Genomic DNA, 12,127 nt, shown 5'->3' on the forward strand with positions numbered 1-12,127 from the left:
TCAAAACATCCTAAATGCATTTTTCTTTCGCATATGTATTGCAAAAATGTGTTGCATTTGTTTATGCTGAATTTGTTTAACTATGTAAAGATGTGATACATTTGTTTATGTGGTATTTGTTTAACTATGTAAAGATGTGTTGCTTTGCCTGCCTACGGCACCTGACTGGAATAATAATCTGGATGGCCAATAACTAGGTTGTAGAGGGATAGGTGGGTCCAGCAGGCAGAAAGAATAAATAGGAGGAGAATTCTAGGCTGGACGGAGAACAAGAGTGGAGAGGGAATGAGGGAAAAAGAGAGGGAGATGCCATGGACAAGCCAGTCAGGCACGGAGTAGGACATACAGAATGAAAGAAAGATAAAAAGCTGCAAGGCAAACATAGAAGAGAAACAGGTTAATTTAAGGAATAAGAGCTAATGGGACAAGCAAAAGACTAAGCATTCATAACCAATAATAAGTCTCTGTGTCATGATATGGGAGCTGTTTGGTGACCCAAAGAAAGTCTCCAACACATGTGGTCTCTTGTAAAACACCTTATTGGAAAAATGTAAAAACTCAAATATGTTCCCCTTATCACATTGGTTTTCCTTGAGATATATTTTAGTATCTTTATTGTTAGTGATACATTCACCTCACAAATTCAGAAAGGACGGAAAATCAAGAGAAAAATAAAAGAAATAGTAGCAATCTTATTACAAAGATTTAAGACTTGTCCATATTTTATTTATTCTCTATGCCAGTGAGGGGAGAGAAGGACAGTGGAGATTTCTCAGTAGTTAAAGCACTTGCTAAATACCCAGTGCATGTGGGACCAGAATTCCACCCACAGAACCCGTGTAAATGCCAGGTGACTATGAGCAGCCACCTGATTCCACCAAATAATCGGGTTAGTGAAACAGTTATACGAGAAATTCCTGGCTTCAACTGAGAGACAGCCTCAATGAGGAGGGTAGAAGCAATTGAGGAATATTCTAATCATCCTTGGGCCTGAACACGTGCTACAAACATGCACCTCCACCTGTAGACACACATTTGAATACATATGCCCAGACACACATACCACACATACATACTGTGAAAAAGAGAAGTCTCCATTTATGGGGATGAGTTTGGCCTCTGGAGCTCTAAGTGAAACTGGTTTGCTGCTTTGTTTCACAACTTAAGTAAAATATTTTGCTTAAATATATAACAAGATAAAATAAATGTCACTCATTTATAATTTCCTCCTGATATTTTCTATGAAATATTTCTATAGTTAAATTGGTGCAATAAATAGATTCATATATATTTCAGGTTGACCTATATCTAAATGCATAGTTTAGTTTAGTAAGTCTTACTAATTTTTATTACTAAAAATGAAATTTACTATTAATTTGAATTAATTTAACCTAATTAAGGTTGCTTTTAAAAATTTGTCAAACCATTAGTACATTGTTTAAGATTGTAAAATGTCCTTGGAGCCTTACTCTCAGTACCTACAATAGGTAGTAGCATCTCTGCTCATTGCCATTTTTAATATTTACCTTCATATATATTCATGCATAAGTGTGTGTGAATGTTTGCCACATGTGTGTAGTTGTCCACAGAAGGCAGAGGAGATCCTCTGGAGTTATTATTGCAGGCAGTTATGAACTGCATGGATGTCTGGAAGCAAACATCCTCTGGAAAGATTGACTCCCCCAATTTTATTCAACGTTATTTTTAGTAAAGAATTTTATTTAATTTTAGAGTCTGTTTATAGTTTTTATGAAACACATAACTTTTATTTCAGTCATTTTATTGCATAACATGTTAAGCCACATTATACCTTTTAATAATAAGAAATCCTCTAGATGCCATTGTTTGAGTCAACTACACACGATATTTACACACTTCAATATTCACATTAGAAAATAACTTGTTTGGAACAAGTGTGGATGTGACGTTTACTTTTGTTTTCTGGGTAGCAAAAGCAGAGGTTTCTCCTTTTGTTAGCAGATAGGAAAAGCATCTTGAGTCTTCAGAAAAGAATTTTCATGATAATGATTGCTAAAATAAATAAAGTTCATGGAATCTAAGGCAAGTATATTTAATAGCAAACAGATAATGTCTTCATTAAAGTGATAACAAATCTATACGCACATTGGGTTTTTTTTGAATTTGTATATCTACCCTATGTAAATGTTCCAGAGTTCATTAAAATATATATTTGTGGTGCTATGTAGATTCAGTTGTGTGAGTTGGAAAGAACATCACAGTGATTGATCCATTCTATAGAAAGACCAAATTTTTAATACCTTTTATTGTGATGGTAATAAAACTTTGTCTGATTTTTGAACCAATGAAGTATTACCAAGATGTTTTACAAGTGAGGAAAATGAGGCTCCTTTGCCCAGGGAGATAAGAATTTTCCAAGGTTGTCCAGGCTAGAGCTTAAATCCATTTCTCCAAGAAGTTACTCATTAATTCCTGGAGGCCGAGGGAAATGGTGCTATTAGAATTGTCATTCTCATTGTTAGATACATACTTTGAGTAGAATCAAAATCTCTGTTTTGAAACTTCTGTCTGGTGAGTTGATGAATCTATTTAAAGTAAGTCCATTGGCTTATTGAAAGCAAAGCCTTTGAAATGGCCTGATTAATTTGTCATTGTTTTCTCAAAAATGCTTGTCTTCCCTTGATCAATTCATTCAGTCTTTATTCAACTGACAATATTCATAGCTTCTTTACCATCACAGATACTTTTCATTTGATCTAAAATTTGTTGAAATTTTAAAATATGGGGAGAGATAAAAATATATTTCTATCTATACAATGATCATCATGGATAGATCTTATGACCATTCATGTCAAGGCACTGAATTAATGTAATACATGGATATTAATTAATTAATTCATACAATGGTATTTGTGACAATGTCCACACATGGTAGAATCATAAGGAGGCTTGTAATCAACCAGAATGGTTATCCCAGATATAGCACTGTAAAACTGTACTCACCAATTAGTAATTGTAGAGAAATAGGGTTTTTTTTGCTCGCAAAAGATTTCCTTCTATTGATGGAAATATCCTAAGCATTTATTTTAAATTTTGGTAAATATTTTGATTATACAGCTAGATAGAAATAGATGAATAGTTAGGTAGATCAATAGATAGATGATACATAGATAGAAATTTAAATAGATAATAGACAGGTGATAGGTAGGTAAAGTATAATCTTGTTATATATTATGTGCATTTAAATGTAAGCCTATGTATGTATTTAGTCCAACTCATCAGTAAAAATGTTGACTATTAAGGACACTAAAATGGAGTTTTTCTTACTCTCTCAGTCTTTGCTCCAGATTGATGAAAATCCATGTGTTATCCTGTTTAGACAGTTATTCCCTGATGGGTATTACCAACTGATGGGTAGTGCAGCTCATGTTTCCCTTCTTATTTAAACAGCTATAATATTTCCTTTGCTAATTTATTATATCACAAACATTTGATCCCGTATGAGTCTTCTCCCTTTCTTCTGGGTTTTGCACAAGTTACGGGAAATTGCAGCAAATCAAATCTCTCCGCGATGGACCACAGACTTACTAATATTCTCCAGCGTGTTAAGACTGTAACCACCCTCTTCTAGCATAGCTGCTTCTTGACATAATGTTCCTTTGAAACGAGCCTTTCACCTGCTCTGATGATTGTTCAGCATTGTTATGGACTTGCATTTCTAAAATGGCGTAATCATTTTTATTAGCTATTCTTTTAAATAGTCGCATGAAGTACTTTGGCATCAGATTCATAAAAGACTTTGACTGTCATCATCCCAGTCAAAACATTCCCTTGAGCCATTAACTCAAGTTTGATTTCGCATTTATAAGAGCACAAAGTGCCCTGTTCTCTCTATCAACCTTCTTGAAAATGGGGAGGTAGCAAGGAAAGGCATGGTTATCAGGACGCCATAGATACTGGTCAAGCTAAAACTCACAGTTGAGAAGTGTTTTGATTACTGCACTTAGAGCTGAGTTATCCTCCTCTACTGCTTCCCTCTAACACATGTGCTCTCTTGTCCCTGAACACCATTTCAGATGATCTCTTCAAATGCATAAGCTCTGCTCTCCAAATTAAACACTGCTATTTCCTGTTTTCCTAGGTATGACATTTTATCAGAAGTGGTTTATTAATTGCAAAAATGGGAGGAATGAAATTTGAATTGGTTAACAGGTGAGCTAACTACGTGAGGATTCAAATCCCTGCATAAGCCTCCAATACTTATTTATTATTTCTCTTGGGATGAGAACTCTACCATGCAGCTTGCTGGGTTAGCTCTCTGTGCTCTCAGAGTCCACACTCCCTGACCTTCCTGGCAGGATCAGACACCACCCTTGCTCAGCTTGGCTCTGGTGAAGCCAAGCTTCACAGGCTGCTTCCTAGGTTCTAAATGCTGCGTGATGCTTCCTTCCTTAATCAAGCTGAGCATCACTGCTTCCCCAAGTCACCCTCTGCACTTAATTGACCAATAGAGCCAGACATATGGAGGATCAAATCACAAACGCAAATCAGCAGTTGTCAGAAGAGATTAATTCAAACAGGAGGAAGCAAAACACTTGCTTTCCCCCCCCCCCTCACTCTGGGCTCATTTTCGGGAGTCTGATGAGAGAAATGATTATTAATAACTCCAGCTGTGCCCTCAGGCAGATGCCAAGAACTTCAGTGAACTGCTTTCAACTTCCCCAGCTCCCTTAAGTCTTTCTTCTGGAGATGGCTTCTGACCCTTCGGTTAACCAGGTGGCTCTGGGGGTGAATCTGGCACATTGATGGTTATGAGTCAAATCTAATCTGCAGACTCCTCTCTACTCTGATCCAGGATTAGAGTACTTTCTGTCAGTACCTGCTACTCAGTCAGAAGTGAAGACGACCAAGTACCTATTTGGCACCTACTTTCTCTTGGGTATGTTTGCCAACCTCTCAGCTAATCTGTCAATATAAGTTCAGTTTCCTTGTTTATTTATTTAGTTTTGGTTTGTTTGTTTGTTCTTTACATATCAGCCCTTTCTCGTAGATGGAGCTGCGGGCTGCAAGTCCTGCCACCCAGCTATCTTTCCCAAAATAATTACATGGAAATTGTATTCATTTAAACACTGCCTGGCCCAATATTTTCAGCCTCTTATTGGCTGGCTAATTCTCATATCTTGCTTTAACCCATATTTAGTGATCTGTGTAACACCTTGAGGTGGTGTCTTACCGGGAAGGATCTTAGCCTCTGTCCATCTTGGAGAGGAGAGCTATGGCGACTGCCTGAGGCATCTGCCTGACTCTGCTTTCTTTCTCCCACAATTTTGTTCTGTCTATTCCGCCTACCTAATTTTCTGTCCCATTAAAGGGCCAAGGCAGTTTCTTTATTAACCAATCAAAGTAACACATAGACAGATGACCCTTCTCCATCACTTTCTAGGCTCAGTGCAAAAACAGAAAAACTTAATGGGTAGTCAATGTCCCCCAAATCATAAAAAGAAGAATGTAAACTAACAGTTACTAGATAAGCAGTGTACCAGACCTTGGATTAACCATTGAAAGCTTAGCACTTCGTGTCAATGGCTTTGTCATTCGGTCCTGAAGAAGAGTTTTCATGTGAGAGAAAACACTACTCCATCTGACTTGAAGGAAAAGAAGAAACAATAATCTGTCAGTTCACATATCAAAGAAAGAAGCACATTCCATTTTCAGTAACAGTTTGTGTGAAGGTGTCCGGAGGACCCATGATCTCTCCATCTCTAGCCAAAACTTACATTCCTATCATACCTGCACCTAGAGCCACAAACCTGCAACCAGCCTGTTGGCAAATCTAGAGGTGAAGAGAGCCAAACTCTCACAGTCATTGTTAAGGGTTGTGCTAAGATGAACTCTCACTCATCCACGGCTGAGGATTATGGTCTAGGTCTACTGTCTGAAGATATTGCCCTTCCCAGAAGTTAAAATTTGGGTTTAAAACTGGCTTCCAACAGAATCTGTCATTTTTGGCCAAATGATTCAATTTCGGTTTTGTTGTTTGCTTGTTTTTTTTAATCATCTTTACTGAAAAAAAAAATTTACTGAATATGAAATAGGTTGAATGTTGGGAGTTTTAAAAATGATTTTAGAAATTTAGTAATTATTGTTCATATTCAGTGAGTAGGTTGTTTTACATTGCAAACTGAACTAAGTGTCTTTAACATACCACCAAATTCAGCAATTGCATTTCCCCCCAATTTTATTATTTAAATTGAATTTTTGTTTTTGTCTTTCAACAATGTCTTTTATAGCAGTAAATTCAAAATTATTACTGTTTGCATTATGTATACAAGTGTGTGCATGTGTGTCTGTAGGACCACTTTCCAGTGTGTGAATCTATGGAGTCAGAGGTCAATGTCAGGTTTCTCCATTATCTCTCCTCACCATAATTTTTTGATACAAGAACTGTCAGCATACTAGAATCCCATCATTTCCGCTATACTGACTACCTAAGGAGGCTCCTGCAGTCCCTATATCCACCCATCTCTGTGCCTAAGTACAGAGGTTGTACGTGTATCACCTATATGAAGGCTATAGGTGTACCACCTATATGGAGGTTAAAGGTGTACTACCATATCTGGATTTTATGTGAATGCTGAGTCTCCAAACACAAGGCCTCATGCTTTCATAACAAATACTTTCAACACAGACTTCTGTTGGAGGGAGGCTGCTTGTTCTTCCCTGCTGCCCAGCTAGCTTAGACCCAAAATAATCACACATAATCCATATTATTTAAATTACTGCTTGGCCCTGCTTAGCTCTCGCTTCTTATTGACTAACTCTTACATCTTAATTTAACCCATTTCTATTAATCTGTATCGTACCATGTGTCTGTGGCTTACGGGTTAAAATTCCCAGGGTCTATCTCTGGTGGCTCCATGGCTTTTCTCTGATTCCACCCTTCTTCCTCCCATTATTCAACCTAACTTTCCCTGCTTATCTAAGTTCTGCCTTATTATAAACCCCACGTTGGGTGCTAATCTGTTGGAGGGCTTCCTAGCTGCCTGGGTATCTTAGACCCAAAATATTCACACAGAAACCATATTATTTAAATTACTGCTTAGCCTATTAGCTCTAGATTCTTATTGGCTAACTCTTATGTTAATTTAACCCATTTCTAATCATCTGTATATCGCCGTGTGGCAGTGGCTTACTAGCAAAGATTTGGCATGCCTGACACTGGTGGCTCCATGCCATCTCTTTCTCAGCCTTCTTTCTTCCAGCATTCAGTCCAGTTACCGGCCTACCTAAGTTCTGCCCTATCAACAGGCCAAGGCAGTTTCTTTATGCATTAACCAATAAAAGAAACACATAGACAGAAGGATCTCCCACACCAGACTTGGCTCAGCAGCTCTACATATTCCATAACAGAGCATTGTAGATTTGAAGGAAGTATCTGAAATACAAGCCTCAAAATTTATAATTTCATGTTCCCATACCACCATTTCCTGGACCCAGGACTTTTACTTCACTGTCAAGAAGTACCTGGAGTAGACATCACATCATGCTGTGAGGGCATGACACCATCAGTGGGAAGAGGACATGCACCACTGCCTTGGATGATGAAATGACCTCAGGTACTACCAGCAAAAGTCCCAAGCCAGTGCGGGGGTTTTATTTGTGCAAAGAGTGAGGGCTTTAAACAGGCACTGTGGAAGGGATGCCCTGTGTGACTGGACAGTCCATCCAATCGGCATGCCTTTCTCAGCTGAGCGTCTAATGTGAGCTGGACAAGAGAAAACACAATAGCATAATAGAAAGCAAACTGTGCCGAAAGGGTACTGGAGGTAAAGACACCTACTTGTGAGGAGACAAAGGAGTCCTTGGCAGTACCAGACTCTCCAGGACAGAGTGTGACACTGGTGGGGAATGAGATGGCTTTGTTGAGTGCGTTGTTTTTACTAAAGCCTCTGCGTTCTAGTTGAAAGATCATTCTCTAATGTGACAACCCAGCAACCGCCTCATGGGCTAGACGTGGTGGGGACAAGCTGTGCTTCTTGCAGCGACTGGTAGCTAAGGACTGATTTAGCTCTTCAGTCTGGAATTTATTACTGAGAGCAGAGGCCCGATGTGAGACCATGAGACAAGTGGGATGCACAGGCTAAATGGAACAAGTCTTCCCTACAAATTTGATTTATGTCGTACATATATCTCATCTCCAGAAAGTGTGTAGTATTAATAAAAAATAACTGTCTTAGGAGGGATTTTACTAGTTACCCCTGAACACAATTCTGTCAACATGCTATTCAGTTTAGCCTTATAACCTTAGCTTCAAAATTTATGATTCACCATTAAAAAAAGTCCTCCACACTGCAGACTTATGCTGCTCCCTTCTAAACCTATACTATATTATAGGGAACAGGTGTTGATTTTTAGGGAAATTATATAAATTATATAAATTATATAAAGCATCTTGGTTCCTGACTTTTTGATCTTCTAATTTGTCTAGCTGTATTCCGTAAGGATTCTTGCTTTATCACGTGTTCCTTTGTATTTCATTTCAACTTAGGATGACGTAGTTCTCCTTCACTGTGTGTTCCAGTAAACAATGCCATCTAGATTTTTTTGAAAGTATGAGTTTTATGGCTGGAAGACTGAGTCACTGAAGCCCAAGAATACACTTTCATTTCAAGCACTTTGGGAGATGTTTGTACATGTCAGTCCTGAAAAACATTAGTTTAGACCACCGATTCCCCCAAACAAGCACAGTTCTAGTCACATATGCAATGTTAAATTTCCTAGTCAATATATTAAAACAAACAAAAAGAAATAGGTGAATATGGTTTCAATAATGTGTCTGATCTACGAAATTTAAGTATCATTTCAACAAATACAGGTATAGACATATTAAAATGTTTCTTACTCTGATTTATACAGTACCTGTGGGAATCCTGTGTATCCCCATATTCACAGCCCAGGTTACCTGAGAGCAAGCTGTACTCCAAGTGTTCAGTAGACACACTTGGTCAGTGGCAGTCATATAGGGTTATATAGGCCCTGAGAAATAAGATTTATTTTTTCTTTTCTTTTTTTTTTTTTGCTTGTTTGTTTAAAACAAGCTACTGAGCTACTGAAATAGAGGGAAATCACCACACTATTTATCATAGGAATACAACATTTCTGATTTGTAAACTGACTGAAATTAATGGTCACAAAACTCATATTTATTAGTTATATATCTTTAATATTTGGTCTTGCAGCTCTTGATTATATAACAAATGAGACCATTACTTTAACATCTGTTTCCTCTCATCTATGGGATATTTGCTTCTCTTCTGTCAGTGAAAGAGTGATTTATTCTCAGGAAATACAAAACAAGAACAAATGTTCTTTCAAAGTCTATAGAAAAAAATTAAAAATAGGCTTTTTGTTGAAATAACAGTAATAACAAAGTTTGTCACGTATTTGTTTTGTGTCGGGTACTGTTTTGTAGTCTTTATATAGTGCATAAAATATGTTTATTTGCTGTGACATCACCAAGTCCATATTATTCTCATTTCGCATAATAATGGAACTGGAGAGAGGCTAAGTTGCCAAAGTTCCCACAACTACAAAAGTTCTATCCTATTTCACATAAAAAATGTGCATTTTTGATTCAATTAGAATTTCCAAAGGTTTTAAAGTAGACTTAGTAAGGTATGTATTGTGCGTGTGTGTGTGTGTGTGTGTGTGTGTGTGTGTGTGTGTGTAAACTTAGTAAGATATGTATTAGTGTGCGCGTGCGTGCGCTGTTTTGATAGGCAGCTATTTTCACCTGAAATTACTTTAATCCAAGTGATCCCATTTAACCATACAAAAGTAAACTGCAGAATATTGCATGGCTTTGAGAATTCCCATAGTGATGTATGGGGCTGGGGCCAGAATAGAGAAAGAACCCTTCCATCTCATCTCCTTCTTGGCCTTTTCCCTGAGACCAAATAGTCTTGTGATCATCAACGTTCTCAGTCTCCACCAGTCACCCTTTCCCACAGTGAACTGTGAAACCCAAGCAATTTGGAAACCGTTTGACTTTGCGTCCCCACTGCCTATAAGCATCAGGTAAATGGAGATAAATGAAATCCTAACAAAAGCACAGACCAGATCTGAGAACCGGGTTGGGGCCTGTGGGGAAGTGGGACTAGTGAGCACCTGCAAGGGGAAGGACTGTGCTAGGCAGTGGAGGAGTGGAAGCCAGCTGTCTGGTAGAGCTGCACAGGTGTGGGGGTACTCATTAGGTTCCCACAGGCTCTGTCATTAAGCCTGTGGCAGATGTTCTTGAATGTGACTAGCACGGTCACAGGGGAGGCAGTAAACTCAGCTAACGTTCAGAGCGCTGGTGAGCCGCTGCTGGGCACAACACTGGCGAGTGGCATCTCCTCACCCGAGCGGCACCTGCGTGTCTCCTCAGCTCCTGAGGTCTCTGTCGAATTCTTCTTGGCAGCCTCCTCCTATCTCAGAGGCCCAGTTCTGCTCCTTTGGAATTGGACTTGAGTTGCTTAAAAAGAAAATCCCACATAAACGGAGGCACCATAAACAAAACCTTTCTCGCGAGGGATTTACAGTGTAGTCCGCAGCCCACGATCCTAGAAGAGCCTACGTAAAATTAGCTCAGTTCCACAAAAACTTAAGAAACTTCTATATGAGGGATATTTACATAGACTGGTAGCATAAGGCTCAGAACAATCTTCAGAATCACATTTCATACCCGGGGATTTTGGAGATTGTACTTCATAGGGAATGGTGTATAAAATACCATGCTGTTTTTCCATAATGTGGCAAAGTGCCTATTTGATCTTAGATCTACTGTGGACATTATATCATCACTCCTTCTCATTAAAAATAACCCATATCTCAAGTGTCGTACACATATACACATTCTATGTGACATGTTACGTATCATATAGGATGACATGTTTGTTCATAATGATGAGGAAATACTTGCAAGCCAACTGTAGCCTTTCAGGAATGATAGGTGAATACTGATTTGACTCAATGATGGGTAACACAAGACAGAAAACCACTATCATTGAATCAATGAACCTTCTGTGAGATCTGTGTCAATCCATTTAGGTCTTGTTCTCTGGGCTTTAGCAAAACTCTCAAGTTTTTGTTATGACTAGCAAACCTTAAGGGTTATTGTTTTCTTCAAGAACACCCTTCTAATGAATGAAAATATCTCAAAGACATTCTATTTCAATATTCTTTTGAGATATGACTTTTCGGAAAGTCTTAGTTGTGAATTACTTATATTCGAAAGAAAGTTACCAAGGACATTGGGAGATGGAAGCTTAGCTTTATGTGATCAAACGCCATATGGTTATCTTCTCAACAAACTGCACAGGGAATCCAGTTGTGGTATAGAGAAGATGAAAATGAGTCAGAAGCGAAGATGGTTTGCTCAGTGTTGGTGATTCTTTGTAGGGAGTCCGGATCTTCTGGAAGGTACCTTGTCAGAGCCGGTCTAAACAGGGCTCTGTAATCAGGGACTTGCTAAGAAGATCAAGCTGGCCTTGAACTTGCAGTGATTATCTGTCTCTCCTTTCTGAATGCCTAGATTACAGGAGTATACCACCACTCCGGGTGCAAGATCCTACATTTTATATGATTGGTTATAATGTAGACAAGCATTTCCTAGAAATAGTATGGTTTCTGAAATAGAGTCATCTTCTCTCAGAGTCTGTTTCTTTACCAAATTTGGTACTTTGTTTCCTTTTCTTACAGCCTGAAGCGTACGGCTATCTTTGTTCTTATTAATACGCTCAGATCTAGTTTATTAAATTTTAATCAAATTACTACATTGTCTTCCCTAGTTCATTTTCAAAGATATCTCAAAATTCTTCCCATGTTTAGAAATATCATGACCTGATTTCCTTTTTTTTTTTTTTTTTTTTTTTTTTTTTTTTTTTTTTTTTGGTTTTTCGAGACAGGGTTTCTCTGTAGCTTTGAGCCTGTCCTGGAACTAGCTCTTGTAGACCAGGCTGGCCTCGAACTCACAGAAATCCGCCTGCCTCTGCCTCCCAAGTGCTGGGATTAAAGGCGTGCGCCACCACCGCCCGGCATGACCTGATTTCTTGTTAGTGGTGGTCATCGTACAAAAAAATCATCTCTATATTATATTAGTGTTTTTTCC

Source organism: Arvicola amphibius, chromosome 10 (genome assembly GCF_903992535.2).
Source record: "Arvicola amphibius chromosome 10, mArvAmp1.2, whole genome shotgun sequence".
Classification (NCBI taxonomy): Eukaryota; Metazoa; Chordata; class Mammalia; order Rodentia; family Cricetidae; genus Arvicola; species Arvicola amphibius.